This window comes from Acanthaster planci, linkage group LG16 (genome assembly GCF_054643075.1).
Source record: "Acanthaster planci isolate LZ-2023a linkage group LG16, COTS_SCS, whole genome shotgun sequence".
NCBI classification, from domain to species: Eukaryota; Metazoa; Echinodermata; class Asteroidea; order Valvatida; family Acanthasteridae; genus Acanthaster; species Acanthaster planci.
In genome coordinates, this window is record NC_141792.1 from 5,463,198 (window position 1) to 5,475,843 (window position 12,646).

Here is a 12,646-nt window from a genome sequence, read left to right on the forward strand (position 1 = left end):
AGAAAGTAAAAAAGATCAAAAAGTTTTCAAATGAGTTAATGCTACTGTCATCTGCAAAAAAACGTCTTTCTCGATCCACTGTACAAGTTTCAAGACCATATTTTTAGAGGTTATAGAATTAACGTTGAAATAAAGCACTCACGTAAAAGCCATACTTGCTGTTTTTGAGCAAGTTGGCAGACTGGAAACGCTATCTTTTTTATCTCAGCGAAGAAAGTAAAGAGATCAAAAAAGTTTTCAAACCAGTTAATGCTACTGTCATCTGCAAGAGAACTCCTTTCTCGTTCCACTGTAAATGTTTCAAGACAATATTTTTAGAAGTTATGGAATTATTGTTGAAATAAAGCACTAGCGTGAGAGCCACGTTGGCTGTTTTCTGAGCATGTTGGCTTACTGGGAACGCTATCGGTATCTCAGCGAATAAAGTAAAATAAAGTGAGAGCCACACAGGCTGTTTTCTTAGCATCTTGGCTCACGGGGAACGGTATCTGTATCTCAGCGTAGAAAATAAAATGATCAAGAAAGTTTCCAAATGAGTTAATGCTACTGTCATCTGCAAGAGAACGTCTTTCTCGGTCCACTGTACAAGTTTCAAGACCATATTTTTAGAGGTTAGAGAATTAACGTTGAATTAAAGGAGTAGCGTGAGAGCCACACAGGCTGTTTTCTTAGCATCTCCGCTCACGGGGAACGCTATCTGCATCTCAGCAAAGAAAGTAAAAAGATCAAAAAGTTTTCAAATGAGTTAATGCTACTGTCATCTGCAAGAGAACGTCTTTCTCGATCCACTGTACAAGTTTCAAGACCATATTTTTAGAGGTTATAGAATTAACGTTGAAATAAAGCACTAACGTAAAAGCCATACTTGCTGTTTTTGAGCAAGTTGGCAGACTGGAAACGCTATCTTTTTTATCTCAGAGAAGAAAGTAAAGAGATCAAAAAAGTTTTCAAATCAGTTAATGCTACTGTCATCTGCAAGAGAACTCCTTTCTTGTTCCACTGTAAAAGTTTCAAGACAATATTTTTAGAAGTTATGGGAATTATTGTTGAAATAAAGCACTAGCGTGAGAGCCACGTTGGCTGTTTTCTGAGCATGTTGGCTTACTTGGGAACGCTATCGGTATCTCAGCAAATAAAGTAAAATGATCAAAAAAATGTCCAAATGAGTTAATGCTGCTGTCATCTGCAAGAGAAACGTCTCTTTGTCGTTCCACTGTACTAGTTTCAGGACCATATTTTCAGAGGTTATAGAATTATCTTTGAAATAAAGCACTAGCGCCACACTGGCTGTTTTCTTAGCATCTTGGCTCACGGGGAACGGTATCTGTATCTCAGCGTAGAAAATAAAATGATCAAGAAAGTTTCCAAAAGAGGTAATGCTACTGTCATCTGCAAGAGAACGTCTTTCTCGATCCACTGTACAAGTTTCAAGACCATATTTTTAGAAATTATGGAATTAACGTTGAATTAAAGGAGTAGAGTGAGAGCCACACAGGCTGTTTTCTTAGCATCTCCGCTCACGGGGAACGCTATCTGCATCTCAGCAAAGAAAGTAAAAAGATCAAAAAGTTTTCAAATGAGTTAATGCTACTGTCATCTGCAAGAGAACGTCTCTTTCTCGTTCCGCTGTACAAATTTTAAGACCATATTATCAGAGGTTTTAGAATTAACGTTGAAATAAAGCACTAACGTAAAAGCCATACTTGCTGTTTTCTGAGCAAGTTGGCAGACTGGAAACGCTATCTTTTTTATCTCAGCGAAGAAAGTAAAGAGATCAAAAAAGTTTTTAAAATCAGTTAATGCTACTGTCATCTGCAAGAGAACTCCTTTCTCGTTCCACTGTACAAGTTTCAAGACAATATTTTTAGAAGTTATGGAATTATTGTTGAAATAAAGCACTAGCGTGAGAGCCACGTTGGCTGTTTTCTGAGCATGTCGGCTTACTGGGAACGCTATCGGTATCTCAGCGAATAAAGTAAAATGATCAAAAAAATGTCCAAATGAGTTAATGCTGCTGTCATCTGCAAGAGAACGTCTCTTTGTCGTTCCACTGTACTAGTTTCAGGACCATATTTTTAGAGGTTAGAGAATTAACGTTGAATTAAAGGAGTAGCGTGAGAGCCACACAGGCTGTTTTCTTAACATCTCCGCTCACGGGGAACGCTATCTGCATCTCAGCAAAGAAAGTAAAAAGATCAAAAAGTTTTTTAAATGAGTTAATGCTACTGTCATCTGCAAGAGAACGTCTTTCTCGGTCCACTGTACAAATTTTAAGACCATATTATCAGAGGTTTAGAATTAACGTTGAAATAAAGCACTAACGTAAAAAGCCATACTTGCTGTTTTCTGACCAAGTTGGCAGACTGGGAACGCCGTCAGTATCTCAGCAAAGAAAAAAAAAATGATCAAAAGAGTTTTCAAAAGAGTTAATGCTACCTGTCATCTGCAAGTGAGTCCGTTTCTCGATCCACTGTACAAGTGTCAAGACCATATTATCAGAGGTTATAGAATGAACGTTGAAATAAAGCCCTAACGTAAAACCCATACTAGCTGTTTTTCTGAGCAAGTTGGCAGACTGGAAACGCTATCTTTTTTATCTCAGCGAAGAAAGTAAAGAAATCAAAAAAGTTTTCAAACCAGTTAATGCTACTGTCATCTGCAAGAGAACTCCTTTCTCGTTCCACTGTAAAAGTTTCAAGACCATATTTTTAGAGGTTAGAGAATTAACGTTGAATTAAAGGAGTAGCTTGAGAGCCACACAGGCTGTTTTCTTAGCATCTCCGCTCACGGGGAACGCTATCTGCATCTCAGCAAAGAAAGTAAAAAGATCAAAAAGTTTTCAAATGAGGTAATGCTACTGTCATCTGCAAGAGAACGTCTTTCTCGATCCACTGTACAAGTTTCAAGACCATATTTTTAGAGGTTATAGAATTAACGTTGAAATAAAGCACTAACGTAAAAGCCATACTTGCTGTTTTTGAGCAAGTAGGCAGACTGGAAACGCTATCTTTTTTATCTCAGAGAAGAAAGTAAAGAGATCAAAAAAGTTTTCAAATCAGTTAATGCTACTGTCATCTGCAAGAGACTCCTTTCTTGTTCCACTGTAAAGTTTCAAGACAATATTTTTAGAAGTTATGGAATTATTGTTGAAATAAAGCACTAGCCTGAGAGCCACGTTGGCTGTTTTCTGAGCATGTTGGGCTTACTGGGAACGCTATCGGTAATCTCAGCGAATAAAGTAAAATGATCAAAAAAATGTCCAAATTGATGTTAATGCTGCTGTCATCTGCAAGAGAACGTCTCTTTGTTGTTCCACTGTACTAGTTTCAGGACCATATTTTTAGGGGGTAGAGGATTAACGTTGAATTAAAGGGAGTAGCGTTGAGAGCCACACAGGCTGTTTTCTTAGCATCTCCGCTCACGGGGAACGCTATCTGCATCTCAGCAAAGAAAGTAAAAAGATCAAAAAGTTTTTTAAATGAGTTAATGCTACTGTCATCTGCAAGAGAACGTCTTTCTCGTTCCACTGTACAAATTTTAAGACCATATTATCAGAGGTTATAGAATTAACGTTGAAATAAAGCACTCACGTAAAAGCCATACTTGCTGTTTTCTGACCAAGTTGGCAGACTGGGAACGCTGTCAGTATCTCAGCAAAGAAAATAAAATGATCAAAAGAGTTTTCAAAAGAGTTAATGCTACCTGTCATCTGCAAGTGAGTCCGTTTCTCGATCCACTGTACAAGTGTCAAGACCATATTATCAGAGGTTATAGAATGAACGTTGAAATAAAGCCCTAACGTAAAACCCATACTAGCTGTTTTCTGAGCAAGTTGGCAGACTGGAAACGCTATCTTTTTTATCTCAGCGAAGAAAGTAAAGAGATCAAAAAAGTTTTCAAACCAGTTAATGCTACTGTCATCTGCAAGAGAACTCCTTTCTCGTTCCACTGTAAAAGTTTCAAGACCATATTTTTAGAGGTTAGAGAATTAACGTTGAATTAAAGGAGTAGCTTGAGAGCCACACAGGCTGTTTTCTTAGCATCTCCGCTCACGGGGAACGCTATCTGCATCTCAGCAAAGAAAGTAAAAAGATCAAAAAGTTTTCAAATGAGTTAATGCTACTGTCATCTGCAAAAAAACGTCTTTCTCGATCCACTGTACAAGTTTCAAGACCATATTTTTAGAGGTTATAGAATTAACGTTGAAATAAAGCACTCACGTAAAAGCCATACTTGCTGTTTTTGAGCAAGTTGGCAGACTGGAAACGCTATCTTTTTTATCTCAGCGAAGAAAGTAAACACATCAAAAAAGTTTTCAAACCAGTGAATGCTACTGTCCATCTGCAGAGAGAACTCCTTTCTCGTTCCACTGTAAATGTTTCAAGACAATATTTTTAGAAGTTATGGAATTATTGTTGAAATAAAGCACTAGCGTGAGAGCCACGTTGGCTGTTTTCTGAGCATGTTGGCTTACTGGGAACGCTATCGGTATCTCAGCGAATAAAGTAAAATAAAGTGAGAGCCACACAGGCTGGTTTCGTAGCATCTTGGCTCACGGGGAACGGTATCTGTATCTCAGCGTAGAAAATAAAATGATCAAGAAAGTTTCCAAATGAGTTAATGCTACTGTCATCTGCAAGAGAACGTCTTTCTCGGTCCACTGTACAAGTTTCAAGACCATATTTTTAGAGGTTAGAGAATTAACGTTGAATTAAAGGAGGTAGCGTGAGAGCCACACAGGCTGTTTTCTTAGCATCTCCGCTCACGGGGAACGCTATCTGCATCTCAGCAAAGAAAGTAAAAGATCAAAAAGTTTTCAAAATGAGTTAATGCTACTGTCATCTGCAAGAGAACGTCTTTCTCGATCCACTGTACAAGTTTCAAGACCATATTTTTAGAGGTTATAGAATTAACGTTGAAATAAAGCACTAACGTAAAAGCCATACTTGCTGTTTTTGAGCAAGTTGGCAGACTGGAAACGCTATCTTTTTTATCTCAGAGAAGAAAGTAAAGAGATCAAAAAAGTTTTCAAATCAGTTAATGCTACTGTCATCTGCAAGAGAACTCCTTTCTTGTTCCACTGTAAAAGTTTCAAGACAATATTTTTAGAAGTTATGGAATTATTGTTGAAATAAAGCACTAGCGTGAGAGCCACGTTGGCTGTTTTCTGAGCATGTTGGCTTACTGGGAACGCTATCGGTATCTCAGCGAATAAAGTAAAATGATCAAAAAAATGTCCAAATGAGTTAATGCTGCTGTCATCTGCAAGAGAACGTCTCTTTGTCGTTCCACTGTACTAGTTTCAGGACCATATTTTCAGAGGTTATAGGAATTATCTTTGAATAAAGCACTAGCGCCACACTGGCTGTTTTCTTAGCATCTTGGCTCACGGGGACGGTATCTGTATCTCAGCGTAGAAAATAAAATGATCAAGAAAGTTTCAAATGAGTTAATGCTACTGTCATCTGCAAGAGAACGTCCTTTCTCGGTCCACTGTACAAGTTTCAACGACCATATTTTTAGAGGTTAGAGAATTAACGTTGAATTAAAGGAGTAGCGTGAGAGCCACACAGGCTGTTTTCTTAGCATCTCCGCTCACGGGGAACGCTATCTGCATCTCAGCAAAGAAAGTAAAAAGATCAAAAAGTTTTCAAATGAGTTAATGCTACTGTCATCCTGCAAGAGAACGGTCTTTCTCGATCCACTGTACAAGTTTTCAAGACCATATTTTTAGAGGTTATTAGAATTAACGTTGAAATAAAGCACTAACGTAAAAGCCATACTTGCTGTTTTTGAGCAAGTTGGCAGACTGGAAACGCTATCTTTTTTATCTCAGAGAAAAAAGTAAAGAGATCAAAAAAAGTTTTCAAATCAGTTAATGCTACTGTCCATCTGCAAGAGAACTCCTTTCTTGTTCCACTGTAAAAGTTTCAAGACAATATTTTTAGAAGTTATGGAATTATTGTTGAAATAAAGCACTAGCGTGAGAGCCACGTTGGCTGTTTCTGAGCATGTTGGCTTACTGGGGAAACGCTATCGGTATCTCAGCGAATAAAGTAAAATGATCAAAAAAATGTCCAAATGAGTTAATGCTGCTGTCATCTGCAAGAGAACGTCTCTTTGTCGTTCCACTGTACTAGTTTCAGGACCATATTTTCAGAGGTTATAGAATTAACGTTGAATTAAAGGAGTAGCGTGAGAGCCACACAGGCTGTTTTCTTAGCATCTCCGCTCACGGGGAACGCTATCTGCATCTCAGCAAAGAAAGTAAAAAGATCAAAAAGTTTTCAAATGAGTTAATGCTACTGTCATCTGCAAGAGAACGTCTTTCTCGGTCCACTGTACAAGTTTCAAGACCATATTTTTAGAGGTTAGAGAATTAACGTTGAATTAAAGGAGTAGCGTGAGAGCCACACACTTGAAATAAAGCACTAGCGTGAGAGCCACACTGGCTGTTTTCTTAGCATCTTGGCTCACGGGGAACGGTATCTGTATCTCAGCGTAGAAAATAAAATGATCAAGAAAGTTTCCAAATGAGTTAATGCTACTGTCATCTGCAAGAGAACGTCTTTCTCGTTCTGCTGTACAAATTTTAAGACCATATTATTAGAGGTTATAGAATTAACGTTGAAATAAAGCACTCACGTAAAAGCCATAGTTGCTGTTTTCTGACCAAGTTGGCAGACTGGGAACGCTGTCAGTATCTCAGCAAAGAAAATAAAATGATCAAAAGAGTTTTCAAAAGAGTTAATGCTACTGTCATCTGCAAGTGAGTCCGTTTCTCGATCCACTGTACAAGTTTCAAGACCATATTATCAGAGGTTATAGAATAAACGTTGAAATAAAGCCCTAGCGTAAAAGCCATACTTGCTGTTTTCTGAGCAAGTTGGCAGACTGGAAACGCTATCTTTTTTATCTCAGCGAAGAAAGTAAAGAGATCAAAAAAGTTTTCAAATGAGTTAATGCTACTGTCAATCTGCAAGAGAACGTCTTTCTCGATCCACTGTACAAGTTTCAAGACCATATTTTTAGAGGTTAGAGAATTAACGTTGAATTAAAGGAGTAGCGTGAGAGCCACACAGGCTGTTTTCTTAGCATCTCCCCTCACGGGGAACGTTATCTGCATCTCAGCAAAGAAAGTAAAAAGATCAAAAAGTTTTCAAATGAGTTAATGCTACTGTCATCTGGAAGAAAACGTCTTTCTCGATCCACTGTACAAGTTTCAAGACCATATTTTTAGAGGTTATAGAATTAACGTTGAAATAAAGCACTAACGTAAAAGCCATACTTGCTGTTTTTGAGCAAGTTGGCAGACTGGAAACGCTATCTTTTTTATCTCAGCGAAGGAAGTAAAGAGATCAAAAAAGGTTTCAAACCAGTTAATGCTACTGTCATCTGCAAGAGAACTCCTTTCTCGTTCCACTGTAAAAGTTTCAAGACAATATTTTTAGAAGTTATGGAATTATTGTTGAAATAAAGCACTAGCCTGAAAGCCACGTTTGCTGTTTTCTGAGCATGTCGGCTTACTGGGAACGCTATCGGTATCTCAGCGAATAAAGTAAAATGATCAAAAAAATGTCCAAATGAGTTAATGCTGCTGTCATCTGCAAGAGAACGTCTCTTTGTCGTTCCACTGTACTAGTTTCAGGACCATATTTTCAGAGGTTATAGAATTATCTTTGAAATAAAGCACTAGCGTGAGAGCCACACTGGCTGTTTTCTTAGCATCTTGGCTCACGGGGAACGGTATCTGTATCTCAGCGTAGAAAATAAAATGATCAAGAAAGTTTCCAAATGAGTTAATGCTACTGTCATCTGCAAGAGAACGTCTTTCTCGATCCACTGTACAAGTGTCAAGACCATATTATCAGAGGTTATAGAATGAACGTTGAAATAAAGCACTAACGTAATATATACTTGCTGTTTTCTGAGCAAGTTGGCTGACTGGAAATGCTATCTTTTTTATCTCAGCGAAGAAAGTAAAGAGATCAAAAAAGTTTTCAAATGAGTTAATGCTACTGTCATCTGCAAGAGAACGTCTTTCTCGGTCCACTGTACAAGTTTCAAGACCATATTTTTAGAGGTTAGAGAATTAACGTTGAATTAAAGGAGTAGCGTGAGAGCCACACAGGCTGTTTTCTTAGCATCTCCGCTCACGGGGAACGCTATCTGCATCTCAGCATAGAAAGTAAAAAGATCAAAAAGTTTTCAAATGAGTTAATGCTACTGTCATCTGCAAGAAAACGTCTTTCTCGATCCACTGTACAAGTGTGAAGACCATATTTTTAGAGGTTATAGAATTAACGTTGAAATAAAGCACTAACGTAAAAGCCATACTTGCTGTTTTTGAGCAAGTTGGCAGACTGGAAACGCTATCTTTTTTATCTCAGCGAAGAAAGTAAAGAGATCAAAAAAGTTTTCAAATCAGTTAATGCTACTGTCATCTGCAAGAGAACTCCTTTCTTGTTCCACTGTAAAAGTTTCAAGACAATATTTTTAGAAGATATGGAATTATTGTTGAAATAAAGCACTAGCCTGAGAGCCACGTTGGCTGTTTTCTGAGCATGTCGGCTTACTGGGAACGCTATCGGTATCTCAGCGAATAAAGAAAAATGATCAAAAAAATGTCCAAATGAGTTAATGCTGCTGTCATCTGCAAGAGAACGTCTCTTTGTCGTTCCACTGTACTAGTTTCAGGACCATATTTTCAGAGGTTATAGAATTATCTTTGAAATAAAGCACTAGCGTGAGAGCCACACTGGCTGTTTTCTTAGCATCTTGGCTCACGGGGAACGGTATCTGTATCTCAGCGTAGAAAATAAAATGATCAAGAAAGTTTCCAAATGAGTTAATGCTACTGTCATCTGCAAGAGAACGTCTTTCTCGTTCTGCTGTACAAATTTTTAAGACCATATTATCAGAGGTTTTAGAATTAACGTTGAAATAAAGCACTAACGTAAAAGCCATAGTTGCTGTTTTCTGACCAAGTTGGCAGACTGGGAACGCTGTCAGTATCTCAGAAAAGAAAATAAAATGATCCAAAGAGTTTTCAAAAGAGTTAATGCTACTGTCATCTGCAAGTGAGTCCGTTTCTCGATCCACTGTACAAGTGTCAAGACCATATTATCAGAGGTTATAGAATGAACGTTGAAATAAAGCCCTAACGTAAAAGCCATACTTGCTGTTTTCTGAGCAAGTTGGCAGACTGGAAACGCTATCTTTTTTATCTCTGCGAAGAAAGTAAAGAGATCAAAAAAGTTTTCAAATCAGTTAATGCTACTGTCATCTGCAAGAGAACTCCTTTCTCGTTCCACTGTAAAAGTTTCAAGACAATATTTTTAGAAGTTATGGAATTATTGTTGAAATAAAGCACTAGCCTGAGAGCCACGTTGGCTGTTTTCTGAGCATGTCGGCTTACTGGGAACGCTATCGGTATCTCAGCGAATAAAGTAAAATGATCAAAAAAATGTCCAAATGAGTTAATGCTGCTGTCATCTGCAAGAGAACGTCTCTTTGTCGTTCCACTGTACTAGTTTCAGGACCATATTTTCAGAGGTTATAGAATTATCTTTGAAATAAAGCACTAGCGCCACACTGGCTGTTTTCTTAGCATCTTGGCTCACGGGGAACGGTATCTGTATCTCAGCGTAGAAAATAAAATGATCAAGAAAGTTTCCAAATGAGTTAATGCTACTGTCATCTGCAAGAGAACGTCTTTCTCGTTCTGCTGTACAAATTTTAAGACCATATTATCAGAGGTTGTAGAATTAACGTTGAAATAAAGCACTAACGTAATATATACTTGCTGTTTTCTGACCAAGTTGGCAGACTGGGAACGCTGTCTTTTTTATCTCAGCGAAGAAAGTAAAGAGATCAAAAAAGTTTTCAAATGAGTTAATGCTACTGTCATCTGCAAGAGAACGTCTTTCTCGGTCCACTGTACAAGTTTCAAGACCATATTTTTAGAGGTTAGAGAATTAACGTTGAATTAAAGGAGTAGCGTGAGAGCCACACAGGCTGTTTTCTTAGCATCTCCGCTCACGGGGAACGCTATCTGCATCTCAGCATAGAAAGTAAAAAGATCAAAAAGTTTTCAAATGAGTTAATGCTACTGTCATCTGCAAGAAAACGTCTTTCTCGATCCACTGTACAAGTTTCAAGACCATATTTTTAGAGGTTATAGAATTAACGTTGAAATAAAGCACTAACGTAAAAAGCCATACTTGCTTTTTTTGAGCAAGTTGGCAGACTGGAAACGCTATCTTTTTTATCTCAGCGAAGAAAGTAAAGAGATCAAAAAAGTTTTCAAATGAGTTAATGCTACTGTCATCTGCAAGAGAACTCCTTTCTTGTTCCACTGTAAAAGTTTCAAGACAATATTTTTAGAAGTTATGGAATTATTGTTGAAATAAAGCACTAGCCTGAGAGCCACGTTGGCTGTTTTCTGAGCATGTCGGCTTACTGGGAACGCTATCGGTATCTCAGCGAATAAAGTAAAATGATCAAAAAAATGTCCAAATGAGTTAATGCTGCTGTCATCTGCAAGAGAACGTCTCTTTGTCGTTCCACTGTACTAGTTTCAGGACCATATTTTCAGAGGTTATAGAATTATCTTTGAAATAAAGCACTAGCGTGAGAGCCACACTGGCTGTTTTCTTAGCATCTTGGCTCACGGGGAACGGTATCTGTATCTCAGCGTAGAAAATAAAATGATCAAGAAAGTTTCCAAATGAGTTAATGCTACGTCATCTGCAAGAGAACGTCTTTCTCGTTCTGCTGTACAAATTTTAAGACCATATTATCAGAGGTTTTAGAATTAACGTTGAAATAAAGCACTAACGTAAAAGCCATAGTTGCTGTTTTCTGACCAAGTTGGCAGACTGGGAACGCTGTCAGTATCTCAGCAAAGAAAATAAAATGATCAAAAGAGTTTTCAAAAGAGTTAATGCTACTGTCATCTGCAAGTGAGTCCGTTTCTCGATCCACTGTACAAGTGTCAAGACCATATTATCAGAGGTTATAGAATGAACGTTGAAATAAAGCCCTAGCGTAAAAGCCATAGTTGCTGTTTTCTGACCAAGTTGGCAGACTGGGAACGCTGTCAGTATATCAGCAAAGAAAATAAAATGATCAAAAGAGTTTTCAAAAGAGTTAACGCTAATGTCATCTGCAAGAGAACGTCTCTTTGTCGTTCCACTGTACTAGTTTCAGGACCATATTTTCAGAGGTTATAGAATTATCTTTGAAATAAAGCACTAGCGTGAGAGCCACACTGGCTGTTTTCTTAGCATCTTGGCTCACGGGGAACGGTATCTGTATCTCAGCGTAGAAAATAAAATGATCAAGAAAGTTTCCAAATGAGTTAATGCTACTGTCATCTGCAAGAGAACGTCTTTCTCGTTTCTCGTTCTGCTGTACAAATTTTAAGACCATATTATCAGAGGTTTTAGAATTAACGTTGAAATAAAGCACTAACGTAAAAGCCATAGTTGCTGTTTTCTGACCAAGTTGGCAGACTGGGAACGCTGTCAGTATCTCAGCAAAGAAAATAAAATGATCCAAAGAGTTTTCAAAAGAGTTAATGCTACTGTCATCTGCAAGTGAGTCCGTTTCTCGATCCACTGTACAAGTGTCAAGACCATATTATCAGAGGTTATAGAATGAACGTTGAAATAAAGCCCTAGCGTAAAAGCCATACTTGCTGTTTTCTGAGCAAGTTGGCAGACTGGAAACGCTATCTTTTTTATCTCAGCGAAGAAAGTAAAGAGATCAAAAAAGTTTTCAAATGAGTTAATGCTACTGTCATCTGCAAGAGAACGTCTTTCTCGATCCACTGTACAAGTTTCAAGACCATATTTTTAGAGGTTAGAGAATTAACGTTGAATTAAAGGAGTAGCGTGAGAGCCACACAGGCTGTTTTCTTAGCATCTCCGCTCACGGGGAACGCTATCTGCATCTCAGCAAAGAAAGTAAAAAGATCAAAAAGTTTTCAAATGAGTTAATTGCTACTGTCATCTGCAAGAAAACGTCTTTCTCGATCCACTGTACAAGTTTCAAGACCATATTTTTAGAGGTTATAGAATTAACGTTGAAATAAAGCACTAACGTAAAAGCCATACTTGCTGTTTTTGAGCAAGTTGGCAGACTGGAAACGCTATCTTTTTTATCTCAGCGAAGAAAGTAAAGAGATCAAAAAAGTTTTCAAATCAGTTAATGCTACTGTCATCTGCAAGAGAACTCCTTTCTCGTTCCACTGTAAAAGTTTCAAGACAATATTTTTAGAAGTTATGGAATTATTGTTGAAATAAAGCACTAGCGTGAGAGCCACGTTGGCTGTTTTCTGAGCATGTCGGCTTACTGGGAACGCTATCGGTATCTCAGCGAATAAAGTAAAATGATCAAAAAAATGTCCAAATGAGTTAATGCTGCTGTCATCTGCAAGAGAACGTCTCTTTGTCGTTCCACTGTACTAGTTTCAGGACCATATTTTCAGAGGTTATAGAATTATCTTTGAAATAAAGCACTAGCGCCACACTGGCTGTTTTCTTAGCATCTTGGCTCACGGGGAACGGTATCTGTATCTCAGCGTAGAAAATAAAATGATCAAGAAAGTTTCCAAATGAGTTAATGCTACTGTCATCTGCAA